We start from the raw sequence: 21900 nt of genomic DNA on the forward strand, positions 1-21900 counted from the left end.
TTAGAATATAATTTTTATATATATTTATATATATAATTTATTTATAGATCAACTATCTCGAAACGTTATCCCGAAACGGTACCGGTATTGAAATATTTCGTTCCAGTGCCTTGACCGGTACGCTATCCGGTACGGTATTCAAAACATTATTCGGTAACCATTAATTTCCAAGATATGTTAACGGAAAACATATCCTTACCCAAGAAAACCCACATTCAATATGGCTAGAAACTTTCCTGTTTGCTCTTGAATCATGAATACCATTACTTTATCAATTGCCAACTTTGTCTTTAATGAACAAGCAGCTTAACAAGAGTTTAACTTTGGCCTTTATCCTATCTGCCAACTCATCCCCTTTGCACTGTTTCAATCAAAACCTTATTGACACCATTTTGTATCGTGGATCAAGCACAAAGACAACATATATCATCAAGTTGAACCTATCTATACTACCTTAATACTTGTCATACTTACTTTTCATATTTATACCCATTGTTTTAGTGACAATATCATGACTCGTGCACATGTCATTTAATGCATTTTTAATTGTGCAGAGTTCCTAGAAATATACATTAGTCATCACATACAAAGAACTAGAAATGTTCAATGTAATATCATCAAAAATTTTCAACAACTCTACAAAAATCTATGCTTTGTTCCAATCATCACTAGTGGGATTCACGAATTCATTATCTACATACATATAATAGTATTCAAAGGTTTTTTTTTTTTTTTTTCTAGCGATACTAAACATCAAATATGTAGAGTTCCATCTAATAGAAACATCCAAGCAAATCATCTTCCCACTAATATTTTCCTTTACCGCACAAGCCTTAAGCTTGGCAAACCTTGAAGGTGAAAACTTCACATATCTGACAACATCTCTAATTCTTGTTACAAATTCATAAACATATCTCAAATCGTTCATAACAATCAAATTTAATATATGGGTAGCACACTGCATGTGAAAAAGCTCACCACCCAATATGGTATAATCATTATCCTTTATCATCCTCATGTAATCAACAACAACATCATTAGAGGAGGCGTTATCAATTGTGATGGTCAAAATCTTATTAATCTCTCAATCATGCAACCCCAAGTCTAACACTCTTTCAATAGTTTCGCCCCTATAGTTGAGAATTTGGCAAAATTTGATAATTTTTTTATGCAATCTCCAACTGCAATCAATAAAATGTGTGGTAATGTACATATAGTTCATATTTTGCACTGATGTCCACGTATCAGCAGTGAGACAGATTCTTTGACCGTCCACCAATTAGCCGTATCTTCTCTTCGTTATACATCTTAATAAGATCCTTTTTTAAAGTGGTTCGAGATGGAAAAGTAAATCGAGACTCTGAATCAGTAACAAACTCAACAAATTCTTCGTGCTCCACTAGCACCCTAAAAAGCAATTCATACCTACTAAAAAACATAGTGGTCGACACTCTAAGTTTTTCTACATCATACTTTACTAAACTTTGTGGCTACACACTCTTCCCTCCACATCTCTCTTAACACTGGAGGCTTGATTTTTTCCAACTCTTTTAACTCTAAGAAGAAAAGTTTTACATACATTCTGGAGATGGTGTATCATGGATGAAGTGTCATACTTGTAATGGCAACTGTATAGTTTAGTACAATAATTGCACTAAGCTTTTGGGTTATCACAGTCAATAGGTCTCACTCTAGTAAAGTGTTCACATGCCACCGATTGGTTGCTAGGTATTTTTTTGAATTTCTTGGGTAAAGGTGGGATAGAACGAGAAGGGTGTTGTAGGACTAAGCAAAATTCTGAGATTTTTGACTCCGCCCGACAACCGATCTGATTCCGACTCTGTTGGGGTCGGAGTGGTCGAAAAACGAAGTCGGAGTCGAAGCTCCGACTCTTTTTTTTAAAAAAAAAAATCAAACGACGCCATTCCACTTAATGTGGAACGGCGTCATTTCATCATATGGGGGGTCCAAAACGCAGGACCCCATTCCCTTCCCTTCTCCATTCTTCCTCCTTCCTTCTTCCTCCTTCTCTCTCAAGTCTCACGTCTGAAGTTTGAACGGTTGAACCAGTGAACCTCCACCTCGCCGTCTCGTTCCCTCTCTATTGCCGCCGTGAGTCTTTGCTCCTCTGTAGTGCGCGACTCAATCCGAGCTTCAGCCTAAGGTGAGAACTTGATTCCGAGCCCTAAAATTAAATTGCTTGATTTAATTTTATGTATTCCGTTACTCATAAATTGCTTAATCCGATTTCGAACCTGATTCCAATTCTAGGTATTTTGTTGTGATTGAAATGAATTTGTTTTGTAAATTTGTAGTAAGAAAATGTGTTTGATAAAATGTATAATGTGTTTGTAAGTTGTGTTGTATGCATGCAATGTGTTTGATAAAATGTGTAAGAGTTGTTTCTATGAAATTAGACAGTTTCTCCTTAACACTTGTTTAATTTATAGGCCTTTTTATGTTAAAAACATAGATTCATTTAATTGAGGTGCTGTTATTAATTTATAAAAACATATTAGCAATATATTGTTGCTAATTAATCAAGCACTGGCTGATTAATCATGCATCGTGGAGATGGGCTTTTTTCTTTCAAACCAAACCCAAAGAGGAAGCTTCTTGAATTGGAATGTAATGGCTTCAAATGAGAACCCGAGAATAAAATTTTAAGCATTTAAAAAATAAATAAATAAATAAATTTCATATAGCAGAGCCAAGTTCCTTTACTTCTAACACCAAATCACCACCACCACCATTTAAAAATTGGGTTAAAACTTAAAAGAAAGAATAGAAGCTTCTGATGATCCCCACAGGGAAGACAAAATAGCAATATTCCCACTCATTTTAAATTGTTTAATGTTTTATGAGCAGTTAGATTATGGTTATATTATTAAATAAATAAATAAATAAAACATTTTGGAAGTGATTTTCGATCTTGGTTTTGCATTTGCTTTCAATATAGGTAGTAGTGCTGTATAGTTGTTATAAAGGGGGTGGCTAATGATTCAAGGTGTGAGAGAATGATGAAAAGGGAGGCTTAGGACTGTAGGAGGGAGGGGTGCGACTGTGAGATTCCTTCTGTATAGTGTATTCTATTCTGCTGAAAAATTTCTGCCTCCCTCAAGGAGTTCCATTTGAGCATTGGGTAAACAACAAAATCATATAATAATGCCAAAGAGGAGCATAAAGGACAAACATAAATGAGTAAAACTCATTAAATTAAAAGAAAAAAAAGGGGTTGGGCTTACACTCTGGATGCCAGAAATTGAGGTAGCAAGCAGACTTCGGTTCTAACAAACCAATTGGTGTAAGGTCTTGGGCACGTCCATTTCCCCTTAAAACAGTACCCCAAGTTGTTTTACACCCATCACCAGATACCATCATCATCGATGCTCTTAACAAATAAATAAGAAAAAAAATAAAAGATATATCACTGAAATAATTCTGGTTTTCCTGACTTGACAAAACTCAATAACCACAAGATACAAACCATAGATGATGCAGGTTGGTCAAGATTAATAGCAAAACCAACCAGGATGAAATAGGTTAGATTTTCAAAATCAAAACCAATAGGCAATAACAGCTTTCAGTACTGAAAATAAAACAGCTTCAGTAGACACAAACCGAAAAATCTGAATGGCAGTTGCAATCAAGAGCAAGTTCAAATGGAAACATTCTCATATTTTTCATGTATAACTCATTTCAAACAGAAACTGTCCGGATCTACGCCAGTTCTGTAATTACACAAGTATTCAATAAAAAATGTTGACTACAGACCACTAAAAATTTGAGAACTTTGATAATGCCTTCAAAAATATATCAGGAATAAAAAGGACAGGGTTTTTTTGGAATAAATTTTACAATTTCACAAAAGAAGTCAGTCAGGGACTAGGAGAGTGATGCTTGTAAAACTTTTGGGAAACATAATCTAAATGTCGACTTTCTTTCGGGCGTAATTTACTGGAGGGGATGGGTGAAAATGGATGAGTTACCATGTGGAGTGACATGCAAAGAAAGGAAACTCATGAAGTCATTAACTTATCTTAACTTCACTTCTTAAACAAAGCAAATACATGAAAGGTGTAAGGGATGCATGCCCAGCAGCATTACAGACTATTGCATTCCTCCAAAACTTAACACAAATGGAAGATCAAACTCTCCCTATCGATTGGTCCATGCATCTACCGTTGAGACACAAGTGGATGCATGAGCTACTCTAGCAGTTTAATTATTCAGTTTCTTGTATGTTATTTACCTGTCAAAGTTAATCTTATTCAGATGCTGGCTTAAATTAGTTTATTTTTGCGTTGATTTAAAATTTTAAATTAGCCTAGTTTATTTTTAAACTAATTTTTTGCTTCTAATTTATTTTTTTAGCTTCATTGATTGTAATATGGATCCTAGACCTAGTGGAGATGATCGTCTACAAGGAGATGTGGTGGATGCCAATGCTACAACTTCTACAATGGTGGGTACTTCTACCCCTAGAGCCACATCTAGGGCAGCTACATCTAGAGCAGCTACATCTTGTGCGAGTAGTCGACTCTCACTCACAGTAGATATAGAGGATGAGGATATGTTCAACGAAGAGGAGGAGATGCCCATTGAGCAAGATCAACCACCACGGCCTTCTAAAAAGAGGTCGTGGACATGAGAGAATTTCACCAAAATCCTGGTGATATTGCGAACCCGGTGGGTACTTCTACCGGTGGGTACTTCTACCCCTAGAGCCACATCTAGGGCAACTACATCTTGTGCGAGTAGTCGACTCTCACTCCCAGTAGATATAGAGGATGAGGATATCTTCAACGAAAAGGAGGAGATGCCCATTGAGCAAGATCAACCACCACGACCTTCTAAAAAGAGGTCGTGGACATGAGAGAATTTCACCAAAATTCCTGGTGATATTGCGAACCCGATAGCAAGATGGCATTATCGTGGACAACTTTGTGGATGTCATTCAAAGAAACAAGCACCAGTGTGTTAAAAGCACATCTAAATTGTTGCCAACGATATAAGATAGCGAAGGGATTGGCGGCCACTGATCAGACCAACCTCAGTTACCAAACTTCTATAGCCACTGATGGTACACAGACTAAGAAATTGGTCATCCCTCAATACAATGAGAAGATATTGAGGGACATGCTTGCAGAGATGATAATTAATAAAGAGATGCCCTTTACCACAGTCGAGAAAAAAGGCTTTCGAAAGTTTCTAAACTTTGTTGAATCTCGATTTCCCATTCCATCACGGTATACGGTGATGCGAGATTGTATGAAAATGCATGCGAAAGACAAGGCGGAGATAAGGAAGATGTTTATTACCACTGGCTAGAGAGTGTCATTTACGACTGACACATGGACGTCCATATAGAACGTTTACTACATGTGTATCACAGCACACTACATTGACAGTGAGTGTATTTTGCATAAAAAAATTATTGGCTTTAAAGATATTGTGGATCATAAAGGTGCATCCATTGGGGCAAAGATAGATGATTGTTTAAAGGACTGGAGAATTCGAAAAGTGTTGTGTATTATAGTTGACAATGCTCGTGCCAATGAAACAACAATTGATTGGTTTAAGCGGAACACGACGGTGAGAGATGATGTCATTCGGGCCCACGAGTTTATTCACGTTCGATATTGTGCTCATATCATCAACCTCATAATTGTTGAGGGGTTAAAAGAGGTTGATAATTCCATTACCCGAATCCGCAACATTGTATGATATGTGAGGGGTTCCCTTCAAAGGCTTGCCAAGTTTTAAGGCAATAGCAGAAAATCTTAAGATTGAATATTCTAGTATGTTGTGCTTGGACGTTCCGACTCGATGGAACTCTACATACATGATGTTGGGTGTGGCACATAAGTACCAAAAAGCATTCGAGCGGAAGGAGGTCGAGGATGGGGACCTGAGGTATGCTTTGTTGGAGCCAGCAGGACAGGGGCTCGGTGCGCCGAATGCACATGATTAGACCAGTGTGAGCTACTTTGTTGAATTTTTAAGAATTTTTTATGACATAACCATGCTGCTATCTAGATCCAAATATATAACTGTGAACTCATTCTTCAGCGAGCTCTCGGAGCTTCACTTCCGGTTAGAAAATAGTTGTACTGACTCTGGTGGATTGTTATCTGCTATGGCTACAAGGATGAAGACCAAATATGATAAATATTAGGAGAATATTGAGAAGATAAATAGATTGCTATTTGTGGCTATGATTCTTGACCCCCGATATAAGTTGGCCATTCTAGAATTTTGGGTTAATTCCATCCTTGGGGCAGTGAAGGCTGCATAGTTTATTAGATTGCTAAAAAGTGATATTGATGACCTATATAATTACTACATCAATAATTGTCAGCCTTCATCCGCAGCTGGTAGCTCCTCACATTCAAGGCCGACGGGGTCGACAACTTCCTCAGGTGATACTGACCCATCTGTAGGGGTTAGAAGCCATCGTATTATACAACAGTATCATAAACTCATGTCAACAAGGAATATTATGCATTGTACATCTAAGGTTGAACGATATTTTATGGAAGCTGTTGAGGCACCTAGTGATGTATTTCAGTTATTAACTTGGTAGAAAGTTAATTTCACTAAGTATCCAGTCTTTTCCTGTGTAGGCCGAGATGTGTTAGCCATTCCTATTACTACAGTTGCCTCAGAGTCGGCATTTAGCACTAAAGGTCGCGTGTTGGATGCTTATCGAAGTTCATTGTCACCGTCAACCCTGGAGGCCCTCTTTTGCACACAGAATTGGATAAGTGAAACGCCCATTGGACTAGATACTATTGGCGTTGATATCGAGAGCTATAGGCTTGAATCGGGTAAGTTTATATGCTTTTAAATGATTATTTAATTATTTTTAATGTTTCTAATTTCTACTTTTTATGATTTTATAGATCTAATTGTGAATCCTAACATAATTGTCGATAACTAAGAGTCCGGAACAGACACCCCTTGAGAGAGTTGGGATGGAGTTGAGAGAACCCCCTTTCTTGGTAAGAATCAAATTATACTTTTACCGTATTCAATTTTTTATTATCAATTTTTTTTCATTTATTGATTGCAACTTTCTATCTTCATTTCAGGTATGACCAATGGACCAAAAAGCATTTGAGTGAAATCCGTATTTAATTTTTATGTAGTTATATTTCAAGGCTAAGTCAATGTTGTTATTACGTTATAAATGAGACTGTTATAATTTATGGCTACGTTATACATGTTATTTAGTTTTTAAGCTATTGTATTTAAGTTCTTTTTTTTTTTTTTTTAGATTTGGACTTGGGCTTTGGTGATCATATTTATGTAGTTATATCCCGAGCAAAGACGTGGGATAAGTACTCTTTATTCTATTAGTACTTATCCATCCTCTCTCAAACGTTTATAATTTATTATCCAACTAAAATTAATTGAATTATACATATTCATACCATCATTCTTCTCTATATATACATACATGCATGAATATTATTCACACGCATTTACATACATGTAACTGATCTGGTGATGAAGTTAATCCAGATTAATTAGCTCGAAGTACTACCTTTGATGGGCATAAAATAATCACCCCAGCGCCACCTGGCTAAAGTTTAAAGACCTCACACGAGAAATTAAAGGCATATCGGTCACCATCAGCTTTTCTTTTTTCATTTTATTTTGTATATATTAAATGGACCACCAACATAAGCTTGTCCTTCGATTTCAACAATACAAAACATTAACAAGTAATTTATTATATATTCCCCACCGTATAATTTTGCCATCCCAATTGATTCATCCGTCCAAATACACATGCCAACTCCAACATCTTTTTAATGTTTGCTTCATTCTTTGATGACTACTGCAACTTTCTCTATCTCGTGTTTAAAGATTTGGATCTCTAAGGGCTTGTTTGGGGTCTCTGAGACACAAAATTATTATCTGATCTCATCCCATCTTATTCTCAAACATAATTCAAATACAAAATTTTCAAACTAATCATTACAACTTTTTCAAACTAATCATTACAACTTTTGATATATATGGTAGTACTGGCACCCCAAAGGCATTTTAATTTGTCTCCACAACGTCCTATATACACAAAACAAACGCCCTAAGCCGACGTACAACTCGATCTATAAGAAATGTAGAGAAACAAACAGTCCGACTCCAAACGGAGGTCGGAGCTCCGACCTTCGTTCGGAGTTCCAATCGGAGGTCGGAGCTCCGACCTTCGTTCGGAGTCGGATTCTGACTCTAGTTCACTCCGTTGGAGTCGGAGCTCAGCCCTAGGATGTTGTGTATGTATGGATGAAGGGGTTGGAAGAGTCTCATTCTCCTCTACATCCATTAGAATAGAAGAGGAGTCGCCACCAACCCTTTGGCCTGTACCAAAATTACAACTCATAGTATTTTATTCCATCAGTTAAAGTTACAACAAAATCAAAGAACAACAGGAAATAAAAACACAGAATAATTTGATCCAATAAAGAGGCTCAAGGTAGTCTAAACAGGTACTGGATATATTAAGGAGGTCAACTACAATAAAATGTATGCCAGATTTTTAACACAAAGAGGATATATATATATATATATATATATATATATATATATATATATATATGAGAAATCTTCGCACACTAAGATCATCTGTATTAATTGGATGTTAACAAACCCAGATAATCGATTTAAAGATCAATTATATGCTTGTGTTCTTAAACAGATACAATCAAATAAATTAGGCAGCCCTGGAAACCAAAAACATTATAAATAGTCTCTTTTTATGGCTAAAATGCTCTTCACCCCCAGCTTTGTTCTGCAGAGCTTATGCGCTAAGAATAAAATGAACAGTTTTGAATTTGTCCGTCTCCAGCTTGATGAGTCTGAACAAAAAGCCAGAAGAAGTCTTTGAACTTGAGTAGTTCTTCAAGTGTTCATTTTTCTGCCTACTTTTTAGGGACTTTAGGTAAATTGGCAATCAGCATAATCAAATATTTTTTTTATGATGTGAAAATTCAGTTGAGCATTTCCTAAGAATTAGCATTTTAGATCGATTTGAAAAATGAAAGCAAAGTTCATGAAAACTATATATAGAATTAGGCATTTATATACATGTGTGACTACTAAAAGCAAAAGTAGCACAATCATTACTAGATAAAAAGGTATAGTGTTCATTTGGCACGTATGCAGTTACGTACTCCATGTTATTGTATGAATTAACTACATGCCAAAAAATCTTTTTTTTTTTTTTTGTTCTAAGCAAGCATATTATAAATATATTTAACAGTTATAGAATATAATAGTCAACAGGGTAGGAAGCCCCAACATTCAACTTAAACCAGCAAATATAACACAAGAAATAAAAATAAAAAAATAGGAATTTGGAGTCAATGACTTGACCTCCACCTATTTCCCACAAGGGGAAGCCGCTTAAAGAGGTTTTGATATAGTTTGATAAACGGACTGTGATACTACGATTAAAATTCACAGTGAAGAGATTTGTGCTACATTTTGCTGGTTTGGACTGACTGTAAGAGACTTCCACTATCTCTTTCCCATGATCCTTTGTTAGGATAAGCGAAAACATAGGTAGATAGCAAATGTGAGAACCGTCAAATCATCAGAGGACAACGATTAGGGACTGTGGCGGCGCGTGGGGAACATGCGCGACACTAGGAGTATGGAGGTCGGGCGAATCTGAAGAATCCGGGGTTGCTGGCACCAGAAATGCCGCGCGTGGCGGCATCTCTGTGCAGTGATCCACGCGCGCTTTGATCCACACTTGTGACTCACGCGCCGCTCCGTTTGACAATATTCTTCTATCGTCTGGATTGGTGGTTTGGAAATCCTGTGGAGAGGCACGTGGTGGTCGCTGGGCTCTGGAAAGCAAAAGATCGACTCTTTTCCTTGCTATGGACGGAAAACAAAATAAAGATTGAAAAAAATGGGCTACACAATTTTTGGACTAGCCAGATGGAGGAGGAAGAGAAGAGCCAAAGCTCCACCCCGTTTTGGGCGGAGAAGATAGGATCTTTGGGTGGGTTATGGTTGAGAGCAAAACACTGGAGAGAAAAAAAGAAAAAGAAAAAGAAAAGAGTAAAGGTGGTCCTAGGTTTTTTTTTCATGCCACAATCTTTTTAATCATCAGAAGAAATAGTTTAGTACTACTTTTTCTTTAAAAGAGAAACATGGATCTCAGAATGCGTGTTCTTTTTGAAACCTCATTTTCACTTTAATTAGTGCTAATTAATTAGTGGGCAAGTGAACGGGAACCCATATGGAGGGAAGTTGCGTAAAAGGCTTTGCTCCATGTAGTAACAAAAGCAGGAATGCGATTCCATCAACCATCAACCTGTATTTTCCCAGACTATCCCTTTCATTCTTCTTTTTCATACATAATGTAAATATATGAAACTAAAAACACATTGTGTTGTAAATAAACCCTATATTTTTGTGTTGGTTGGTTTAGGGTCTTTTTTTCTTAATGTAGTGGGTTTACTCTTTTCCTAGTCCAGAAAGCTTTTGGGATTAAAACTAAAAGAGAAAAGCTTGTCTACCGCCTCTACTTGACCGCTACAGTATACCGCTCTGACAAATTTCTTCTTTTTTTTTTTATATTTTTTTTAAGGAAGTAATGTTAAGTGTATTGGTGTATTTTTTTATTTTTTAAAAATATTAAAAAAATATGAAAAGAAAAATAAAAATAAATAAAAACACAAAAACCAAAGCGGTGCTACTCAGGCGGTATAATAGCACCGCCCAAACTAAAAACATGCTACTATTCTTTCAAACCATAACAGAGACAAAGTAATTGTACTACTGGTTCATGAGAAAAACAGATATTAAAATTTCATTCCCTAGTCGTGATTTGTGAATATAACTAGATACCATACAACATCTACTAATCTAGAATCAAACACTACCAGTCGAGAAAAAACCAACAAGCTAGAATCAAAAGTACTTACAACCAACACTCTTTGAACATAAGCTGAGATATACAATAATCCAAGAGTTACAAAAGCTCAACAGAGAGAGAGAGAGAGAGAGAGAGAGAGAGAGAGAGAGAGAGAGAGAGAGAGAGAGAGAGAGAGAGAGAGAGAGAGAGAGAGAGAGAGAGAGAGAGAGAGAGAGAGAGAGAGAGAGAGAGTTACAAAAACGCAACACTGAAACAGCTGACGATTTTTTCTATCGAATAGTGCAAGTTTTTATTTTTGTTTTTTTTTTCAAACATTTTTTAAGTTTTAAATCCACTTAAAAAAATTTAAAAATAAAAAATTCAAAAACTCATTAAAAACACTTCCTCGACCATTAAGTAAAAAAAAAAATCCGATACAAAATGTCAGTAGAAATCTTTGGTGGATCTACCATATCTCATATATTTTATACTAGTGAATGGTCAAATTGTATTCTAATTATGACTGATATGCTAGTATGAAAATTATATTTTTATGTCGGTGTGTAAAACACACCTAGTAAAGTACTTATATGGAATAATTTGATTTGGATCAATTTGATTTGGAACATAAATTTTAAAATTTGAATCTTATAAATTAAACAAATCTTACCATTTTTTTAAAAAAATTCAGACTTCATTCAATATTGAAACAAATCTTACTATTTAAGTGATGTGAGTGGTGTGCCCTACATATCTACTTGAGAATAGAATATCCCCTCTCTCTTTCTAGATACAATCATACCAATGCGTGAATTTTCTTAAATAATTCATATTTGGGTAGATTACTCTTATAATAATGTCTTGCAGGTTTGCTGTCATCAAATACCGATGTTTAATTTCATGCTTTTGGGGGAAGGGGGGTCCCTCTCTCTCTAGGAAAGGTGGGGTGTTTTCTCTTTGTGTTTCTTACAGAACATAGAGCCTTGCTCTCTTAGACTTTCATCTGAAGAGTGGTTAGTTAGAAAGGTCATTTACATTTGCCATGGAGGAGGAACTCTTTAGTTTACATGAGGGTCTCAGACTTACAGAAGAGGGAAAACAATAAATCCTCATCTTGGAGGAGGAAGTCCTGACATCGAAAGAAATGAGCAAGAAATGCCTTGTAGTACTTTTTGTTGCTAACAAAGAGGTTAACAAGGATGCATTTTGTGCTACTATGGGAAAAGTATGGAAGGTTGAGGGACACACAACCTTTAAGGAGATTGGCATGAACAAATTCTTGGTAGAGTTTCAGAGTGCAACTAAGAAACACAGGGTCCTTCTAGGATGTCCCTGGTCCTTTAACAAGTTCCTAGTGTGCATCCAAGAATGTGTAGGTTGCACTACCCCAAAGGATATTACTCTTACTATGGAGCCCTTTTGGATATAGCTTCATGATATTTGCAAGGATGAACAAAACCATGGGAGAAAGACTAGGTGCAACTATAGGCTTTGTGATCACAGTAGATGTTGATGCTAATGGTATGGCATGGGGTAGTTACATGAGAGTGAAGGTATTAGTTGATATTTCAAAACCATTAGCCAGAGGTCATTTTCTAAATATGGGTGAGAAACTTCTCGGATCTCATTCAAATATGAGAGATTAAACAATGTTCTGCTTTCAATGTGGTGTCATTATGCATGTTAAACTAAGGTGTCCAAGTTCTGCTTCTGATGGAGGATCAAGGGAAGGGCAACCAGCTCAATATGGTCCATGGTTAAGGACAGGCCCCCAACCAAAAGCTGCCCAGAATTTCAATAGAATGAGGGAAGGGTTTGAAGATTCAAACAATTGGCGCCAAAACAAGTCTGAGGCAAAGAGGTACGATGATGTTGGGATGGGAAATGATGATAAGGGGCAGCTGCCTCGGCCTCAGAGCAAGTTGACCTCAGGAGCTCTGACAGTGGTCAGTTGATTGGGTCTAAATATGGTAAGGGTGCTAACCTCAGTTTCCAAGTTCAATCTGCCTCACCAATTCTGGTAAATATAGCAACCCTTGAGTCCTCCCCACCTTTAGCTGGTATGCAAGTAGAGGATACGACAATTTCCAAGCTGGCCCACCCCACCACGTTTCCTCTCTCCTCCCAGAATGATGTCTATGCAGTAGGCCCTGTCCCTCTATTATATCTCCTAAAAAGGCAACCAAGTTAGGCAACCTGAAGGAAGCTCTTAACTGGAAAATGAGGGCCAGAGGGGTTAGGGAAAAGGCTCCAATTAGCTCCTCTGATATGATCATGGCTATTGATGACAAGCCAAGTAAGAAAAAGAGAACTAGGGAGGTGGATAATAGGCCCATTTTAACCTGAAAGAGGGCTAAACAAGTGAAATTGGTAGAGGCTATGCAACAACCCTGCCAGTAATCAAGAAACTCTTAACTTGGAACTGCCGAGGGTTTGGGAACCTTTGGTTAGTTTGTGAACTCCACCTACTGGTGAGAGATAAGATCCCTGATGTGATTTTTCTAATTGCAAATGGAAAAGAGAGAAACTTGAAACTATTCGAAATAGACTAGCTTTTGATAACAACTTTGTAGTGGATTGTATTGGGCATAGTGGGGGACTTGCCTTTCTTTGGAGGAAGGATGTGAATGTTGTTTTGGAATCCAACTCTTAGAGTCATATATCTATCTCTATCTCCTCTGCTTGTCTAGACAAAAGATGGACTTTATCTGGGTTCTATGGCAGCCTATGGTTGCCAAGAGGAATGAGAGCTGGAATTTGTTAAGGCTTCTGAAACCTAGCCACCAAGTCCCCTAGTTGTGCATGGGGGAATTCAACGAAATTATTTCCTAAGATGAAAAATAGGGTGCATCTGTTAGGCCTTATAAATAGATGGAGGAGTTCAGGCAAGCATTAATGGACTATGATCTGGGGGACCCAAGTAGCTCCAAATTCACTTGGTGTGATAATAGGGGGGAAGTGACTTTACTAAAGAAAGATTGGATAGGGCACTAGTCAATGGGGATTGGCACTAGTCAATGGGGATTGGCACCACCTTTTTGAGATTAACCAAGTGACTGTGCTACCTATCCAATGCTCAGACCATAACCTTCTCATCACTTGTATGAACCATGAACCTAAATTCCTTCCTAAATAGAAAACTTACAGGTATGAGGCAGCCTGGGTAGGAAGGATGACTATGAGGAATGACTAGAACCATGGCATTTCTTTTGGCCCTAAAGCAGCAGTTACTAAGGCAGGACTGGAAAGGTGTAGGGACAAGTTAAGGGTGAAGAGTAGGGATGCCCATAGAAACCAGAAAAGACTTATAGCTCAAAAGAGGGAAATCCTAAGATCCCTGCAAGACTCCAATACTCGTTAATCCAGTGATCATATTACGTTGTTGCAAAAAGAAGTCGAAGGCTTTCTTAAGGATGAAGACTTGAAGTGGTGCAAAATGGCCAAATAAAGGTTGCTGCAAGAGGGGGATAGAAATACTAAGTTTTTCCATAAATGTGCTACTCAGAGGAAACATGTGAATTCCATTCATAGCATCCTCGGTGAAGATGGTTCTTTAGTTGTTGGTCAGGAGGAGATTGGAAAGGTTTTTCAAGCCTTCTCTTAGCAACTTTTATCCTCTTCCAATCCAAAGGGTATACCTGAGGTTCTTTCCAACTTTATGCCTACTATTACTGAGGAGATAAACCTATCTTTAAAGAAGGAGTACTCTAGAGAGGAGGTTGAAAAAGCCATCTTTGAGATGAATCCCATGGGATCTCTTGGCCCTGATGGCTTCCCAGCTGTTTTTTATCACAACTATGGTCCATTGTGAGTAATGATGTGGTCATAACAGTCACTAAGATGCTCAATTCCAAGAAGGGATTTCAAGAAGTGAACCAGACTTTCATCACCCTTATTCCTAAGAAAAAATCCCCTAAGTCAATGGTCGACTATAGACCCATTAGACTATGTAATGTAATTTATAAGATCATAGCTAAGGTGCTAGCCAATAGATTAAAATCTATCCTGCCCAAAATGATTTCCCTTACCCAGAGTGCATTTGTCCCAAGTAGGATGATCTTAGACAATGTGGTAATGGCCTATGAGCTACTGCATTCTATGCAAAACAGAATGAAATGGAGCAATGATGGCTTCATGGCTCTTAAACTCAAAATGAGTAAGGCTTATGATCAAGTGGAGTGGGGCTTTTTGTAGGTTGTGATGTACAAGATGGGATTTGACAACAATTGGATTGAGGTGGTGATGCAGTATGTTAGCACTGTCAGTTACTCTATCCTAGTGAATGGTATACCCCAAGAAAGGTTCAAACCTACTAAGGGCATCAGGCAGGGAGATCCCATCTCCCCCTATCTCTTTATTATTTGCTCTAAAATCCTAAGCTTTTCTTTGAACCAAGCTGAACAACAAGATTAGCTTACTGGCATCCCAATTGCTCGAGGTGCCCTCCATATAAATTACTTGTTTTTAGCAGATGACAACCTTGTTTTATGCAAGTCCAATCCTATTGAGTGGAGCAGGTTGCATCATCTCCTTGCCACTTATGAGAAAGCATCAGGCCATAGACTAAACTTAGAGAAAACCTCTATCTTCTTTAGCAAGAACACTCGACAGGAAGTTCAACAAATCATCCTTGCTACAGCAGGTATCAAAGTTTCTGGTACCTTTGACAAATACCTGGGACTCCCCTCTTATGCTGGCAAACATAAATCAAGAGCTTTTAGTTCTGTGTTGGACATATTCAAAGCTAAGATGGCAAGTTGGAAGACCAACCTGTTATCTCAGGCAGGAAAGAAGATCTTGCTAAAGTTAGTGCTCCGGTCCATCCCAACCTACTGTATGGGCATCTTCAAGATCGCTAAAACTATCCTAAAAAGCCTTAACAAGCTTCTACAATTCTTTTGATGGGGATAGAGGGAGCAAAGGTCAAGAATGCACTGGTTGAACTGGCATATTCTTGTAAACCTAGAAGTGCAAGAGGTTTATGTTTTAGGGACTTTAAGCATTTTAACCTTGCCTTGTTAGCCAAGCAAGGGTGGCGAATTATCCAAAACCAATCCTCTTTGGTGGCTCAACTCCCACAAGCTAAATATTACCCAAAATCAGATTTCTTCACAGCTAGATCAAGATGCAATGACTCTTTTGTATGGAGAAGTTTTTGTTAGCAAGGCATCTACTATCAGAGGATTTAATTCAGAAAATTGGCAATGGGAATAGCGTGAGGATCTGACAAGAAAAATGGATCCTTAGTCCAACAACCTATCAAGTCCAGTCCCCTATCAGTTTCCTTGAGGCTGATGCCAAAGTTTCTATGCTAATTAATCAGGACACTCTCCAATGGAACCTCCCCCTAATCCAAGCAATCTTCTCAAAACAAGAGCCATGCATGATTAGCAAATTACCTATTAGCCCTTGTAGGAATCCTGACCTGTTAACTTGGAGGTGCTCAGCTAATGGCAAAATTTCAGTAAGTAGTGCTTACCGCCCGCAAGGGTCCATCAAGGAGAGCAGGTTGGGCCAGACAATGATGACTTACTCTAAACCAGAGTTTTGGCATAAAATATGGAGAATTAGGGTGCCTAATGCTGCCAAGTCCTTCCTTTGGAGAGCTGCTAATGAATCTCTTCTCACTAAACTTAACCTTCACAAAAGGAAGGTGATGGAGTCCCCTATGTGCCCAATCTGTTTAATCCACTTTGAATTTGTTGCTCATGCCATTTGGACCTGCAAGGCTGCTCAAGATGTGTGGACTATGTGCTAGAGGAAGATTCAGAAGTCCAGAGTTGAGGAGGGTCCCTTTAGAGAGATCCTGGAGAATCTTTTGGCCTATTTGTTCGTTAAGGAAATTTCTTAAGTGGTTGTCACTACCAAATAGATTTCAAATAGGAGAAACACTTGGGTCTTTGAGATAAACTTTACCTCCCCTATGCAGGTTGCAAAACAAGCTTCCATAGTGCTTAGTAACATAAGAACCTGCTTTGAAGTTGGTCTAAAACAACCAAAAGTGTCAGAACCCATCTCTGACCAGTGGTTTGCCCCCTCCCAACTTCTACAAAGTCAATTAAGATGCAACCATTGACATAATCAATTGTAAGGTGGGAATAGGTGTGGTGATCAGGGACTTTGAAGGCAGAATCATTACTACTCTTTGTTCCTCTAGATCTCCATTTCTTGATTCTCTATTGGGTAAAGTTGTAGTTGCACTAAAAGCCATAACTTTTTGTGCTAGGCTAGGCCTTCAACAGATCATCCTTGAGGGTGACTCTCTCACAGTGGTCAATTCTATCAAGAGGGAAGAGGAGAACTAGAGCTCGGTAGGAATCCTTATTAGAGATATCAACTTGCTGTTGTCCAAGGTTCAAAACTTGTCAATTAGGCATGTTCCTAGAAAGGTCAATCTAGTGGCTCATTGTTTAACAAAATATGCTTTAGAACTATCTGATAAGTGTCTGCTTGTAGAGGATTATCCTTTTTGTATTCAACATTTACTCTAATGAATGAATTCTTTCTTTCAAAAAACAATTTCATGCTTTGTGAAGAAACCCCACCAGTCATTTGCAATCTCCTCATTGTGCATATAATAATATCATCATTATTGGATCGACATTATTATAATTGATTAATAAAACACTAGAAAGCATATTCTATCAATATATATAGTGCCTATGTTCTCAATTATTTGTTAGACCATTGTTTTATTGATTTTTTTAAGGTAGACATGATGTTGGAAAGAAAAATATACTAAAAGCTGTCATTTTTAGTGGACTATCGTATATTCTTTGTTGGAAGTTGGATTTCGATCAATACTGGAAGTTAGCTTAACCGGCCATCATCTGTCAAATTGAAGTTAGTGTGATCTAGTTTAATTGTCCAACACCATTTTTCTCCTTGTATGAAGTATCAACACAAATGTACTAGTGGCATGCATTCATTTTAGTAATTAGTTGCACTTGAGCACTTTAATCGAGAGATTTTTTATTTTTAGGACGTAAGTGGAAGCTTAGTTACCAAGATAGACGTCCTTCAGACCTAGACTAAACCTAAACTTGTTGGAAAATCTAGAATAGATTGCAAAGTGGAAGCGTTTACCTCAACTGACAAATCTTGGATCTGATGTGGTTGTTCTACAAATTTCTCATTGTTGTTGTTCGTGCGTAATCATTCTTGTCGATAAGGGAGTGTGCTACGTTATAAGACCAGAATAACACTTACGTATGCCACAACCTAGATGTCAGGATTAGAGAGAATTAAAATATTTGAGAGAGATTAGAACAAAGGACAAAACAAAGAAGCTCACTATGAGCTTCCTATTTGTTTCCCCCTCTTGGCTAGCTATTAAAGGCTAGCCCCTCATCTTGTAATGAAGTGGCCATTTCACCACTCCAATGCGTGTAACGTCCAACCATAATTAAGTTGGACATGAAAGGCCAAGGGAAGCGGTGCGCTAACTGCATTCCTACAAAACCCTAGATAGATAGACCACATAACCCTTCAGGACCTCATATTAGGTAATCTAGGGGAACTACTAATGCAAAATTGAACCCATGATCTATCACTATACTAGATTTAATTTTTGTGACGAAAGAAACCATAAAAAAAATAAACAGTCACAAAATGTTTTCTTAACGGTTAAAAACCGTCCACGTACCAACACAACAATTGCATCACAAAATATATATTGTGTTGGTTTACTATTCAACTATCAAAAAATATCTTTTTGACAGTCGAAATCTGTTGTTCAATCTATTGTGCAAACTTGATGACAAATTTGTGATTGTCCATCGTTCAAATGGGAACCTGGTTGACTCACATTCGGACGTTAGTTTTTCTAATGTTCGATTATAGTAGTGCGAACTATTAGCAAAACACATTCACACGTATATTTCTAGGTTAAAATGATATTGTATTTTTGGCTATGCAAAATGGGCCAAATATTCAAAAAAAAAAAAAAATCCAAAGTTACATTCTAATATGCATTTTCGGCCCAACTATAGGGAAAAAAAAATAACTCAAAACTTTTCTAGTTTTGAACATCAACTATTTAGCTTTATTTGCAAATTATATTCTTAAAAATAGCCTAAATAAAAGTTGAAAAAATTATCAAAATTATCTATACCCATCCATGAAAATTAGCAATCATCATAATAAAATTAAAAATAAAAATAGAGAAAGAAAAATTGAAAAATGCAATATCATCCAAATTTTAAGTCAAAGAAAAAAATAAAAAAAGGAAAAGAAACAATATTATGTATCATTGCATATAATATTATGATTTATCATATAATATTATAATATATTAGTTAATTGATAGCATATTAGTTAATGGTATATTTAACATTCTATATGGTCAATAGTGGCAGGTTAGATGAAAATTATATAATTAATATATACAACTACTATATAAAATAATATATAAAAAAATGTAAAAAACTTTATATACACTTTGGTTGGTCTGGTCCAAAAAAATAACACCTCATAAGCAGACCGGAAACCAAAATCCTAAGGTTATATAAACCAAAGCTAACCAATATACTTATCGATCAAGTCCGGTCCAGAACGAACCGTTCTGTGCAATCGGGTTTTTCGGTCCAGACTAGTAAACTTACACTGCTAAGAAACATGCAAAACAAATGATATCTATAATGGCATAATGCTTTGAAAATTGAGATTAACTCACATAATTATCTTTGGCTATAAGGTCAATCCACTTGCAAATGGGACATGGAGATGTGATTGGATTCATAACTCTTAAACGAAATTTCTTTTTCACCCTGATTCACTTAAAGAATCAAACTAAACAATTATATTTCAAGTTTAATCATCACATTTTGAGATTGGAGAGACAGTGTAGTGTAGTAACAAATTAACAATGAAAAACCCACATACAAAATAATTCTCCTTAATTCTCTACAAGAGAGGAAGCTTGTATAAACTTATCCAACATACTATAAGCCTGTAAGACAGATTATAATATTTGAGAGAGAACTAAAATATTTCTCAGAGAGAGAGAGAGAGGACAAAATAGAAGAAGTGGCCATTCAATGCGTGTAATGTCTAGCCATAATTAGGCTAGACATGAAAGGCCAAGGAGTGCTCCCACTGTGGATAGATAGATAGACCCTCCAAGACCTTGTATTAGGTAATCTAGGGTGGGGGTGGGCAGCGGGGACCTTTACCCCGCTACCTTGCCCCCGTCCGCCCCACCCCGCAATGAGAAGGCCTAGCGGGGGTGGGGGCCGAGATGACCTTAGCGACCTCCACTCTGCTCTACATATATAAAAAAAATATTTTTGTGTATTTATATATATATATATATAAATAAATACATTGTATATAGATATGTACAATTTATTAAAAACATGAAATTATATTCAAGTCATTGGATTGCCTTAGCCTCCTAGACCAACCTTTATATAGGAGGCTAAGACAATATATAGTCATCCTTAAGTAATGTGGGACTTAGTAGTAAGTCTCATATTGCTTTAAGGATGGCTATTTTATTACTTTGGCCTCCTATATAAAGGTTGGCCTAGGAGGTCAAGACAATCCAAAATCTAACTCTAATGAGTTTAAGTTCTTTTCGTATTTGTAAATTTTAATTTATAATTTAAATTATATTATAATTTGGGTCGAAAAAAATATTTTTGGACCATTTTTTTTTAAAACTCAATGTGTTGGCCTAGGCAGGGGGTGAGGCGGATGAGGTTTTTCCCCTCCCCCCGGCATCAGGGTGGGGAAAAAACCCCACCCCCGCATGGTGCAGGGCGGGGTGTGGGGAAGGGTACCCCCGCCCCGCACTATGCGGGTAGCAGCCCTAATCTAGGGGAACTTCTAGTGCAAAACAAAACTCCGGATACATGACTACAACAGATTGTAGTTTTTGAGACAGAAGAAATCATAAAAAAAAAAAGAATAATAATAAACAGTCACAAAATGTTGTTTGTGATGGTTAAAATCATCCACATACTTACACAACAACCGAATTGTAAAATATATTGTGTCGATTTACTGTTCAGTTGTCACAAAAAATATGATAGTCGAAAATCTGTTGCTTGCTTCTTTGTGCAAACATGATGACTAAATTGTGACACAGTCCATCTCCATCATAGAGAGAACATTTGAACGAGAACCCAATTGACTCACATTCAAACATTACTTTCACTAACGTTTGATTATAGTAGTGTGAATGGTTAATAAAACACATTCTCCCGCATACATTTTTTGAAAGTTGGTCAAGTGATGTTAAAATGATACAATATTTTCAGTTTATTATTAGTTCAAATGTGAGGGGATACACGTTCAAATGTGCAAGGATACATTTGCACATTGTATAATGCTACATGTTCAAACATAATATGCTACATGTGAACGTTGATACATTCGAATGTTTACTATTGCACATATCAAATTATTTATGTTCGGACGTTGTTTTGAACGTGAATGACAAGTTCGAATGTATGTGGGGAACATTCGAATTTATCTTCAATCAGAATTAATAAATAGATAAAATTAAACATCACACTAATTTTCCAAAATGTATCATGCACAAATATTAGACAATCTTTGAAAATTATTTGAGACTTAGGCTACCATTTGGGTAGTGATGTGATCTCATATGATGCATGAATAGTATGAAAATGTGGTAAAAAGTAATGATAAAATATTAAATAGTAGTGAATAGTAATAAAAAAATAGTGAAAGGTAGGTAAAAAATAATGATAAAATATTGAATATTCCACTACCCAAACACAACCTGAGGCCACAAAATAAAATTGGATGAAAAAATAAAAATTGTTTGAAACTAGATATATAAATATATATACGTATATATGTATGTATATATATGTATACATAGATCTTTCATATTTGTATGTATATATCTAAGTTTATATTAATAACTTAATATTAATACTCATGTTTAAAATTAAAATTTTATGTTATATTAATTTTATGTTATAAGATAAAATTTATACGTTATATCAATAACAATATAAGAATAATTCTATGTTATATCAAATGTTATA

General features: G+C 36.6%; 1 long non-coding RNA gene across 1 annotated transcript; it reads right to left on the reverse strand.

The window, feature by feature from the left end:
• Window positions 1-4027: 4027 nt before the first annotated feature.
• Window positions 4028-21631, reverse strand: LOC121245041. Its single transcript, XR_005936529.1, has 3 exons — window positions 21619-21631; window positions 13968-13970; window positions 4028-4158 (listed from the first exon to the last, which is right to left on the reverse strand). It is a non-coding gene; the product is annotated as an uncharacterized LOC121245041 (long non-coding RNA).
• Window positions 21632-21900: the final 269 nt, after the last annotated feature.

Source organism: Juglans microcarpa x Juglans regia, chromosome 8S (genome assembly GCF_004785595.1).
Source record: "Juglans microcarpa x Juglans regia isolate MS1-56 chromosome 8S, Jm3101_v1.0, whole genome shotgun sequence".
NCBI classification, from domain to species: Eukaryota; Viridiplantae; Streptophyta; class Magnoliopsida; order Fagales; family Juglandaceae; genus Juglans; species Juglans microcarpa x Juglans regia.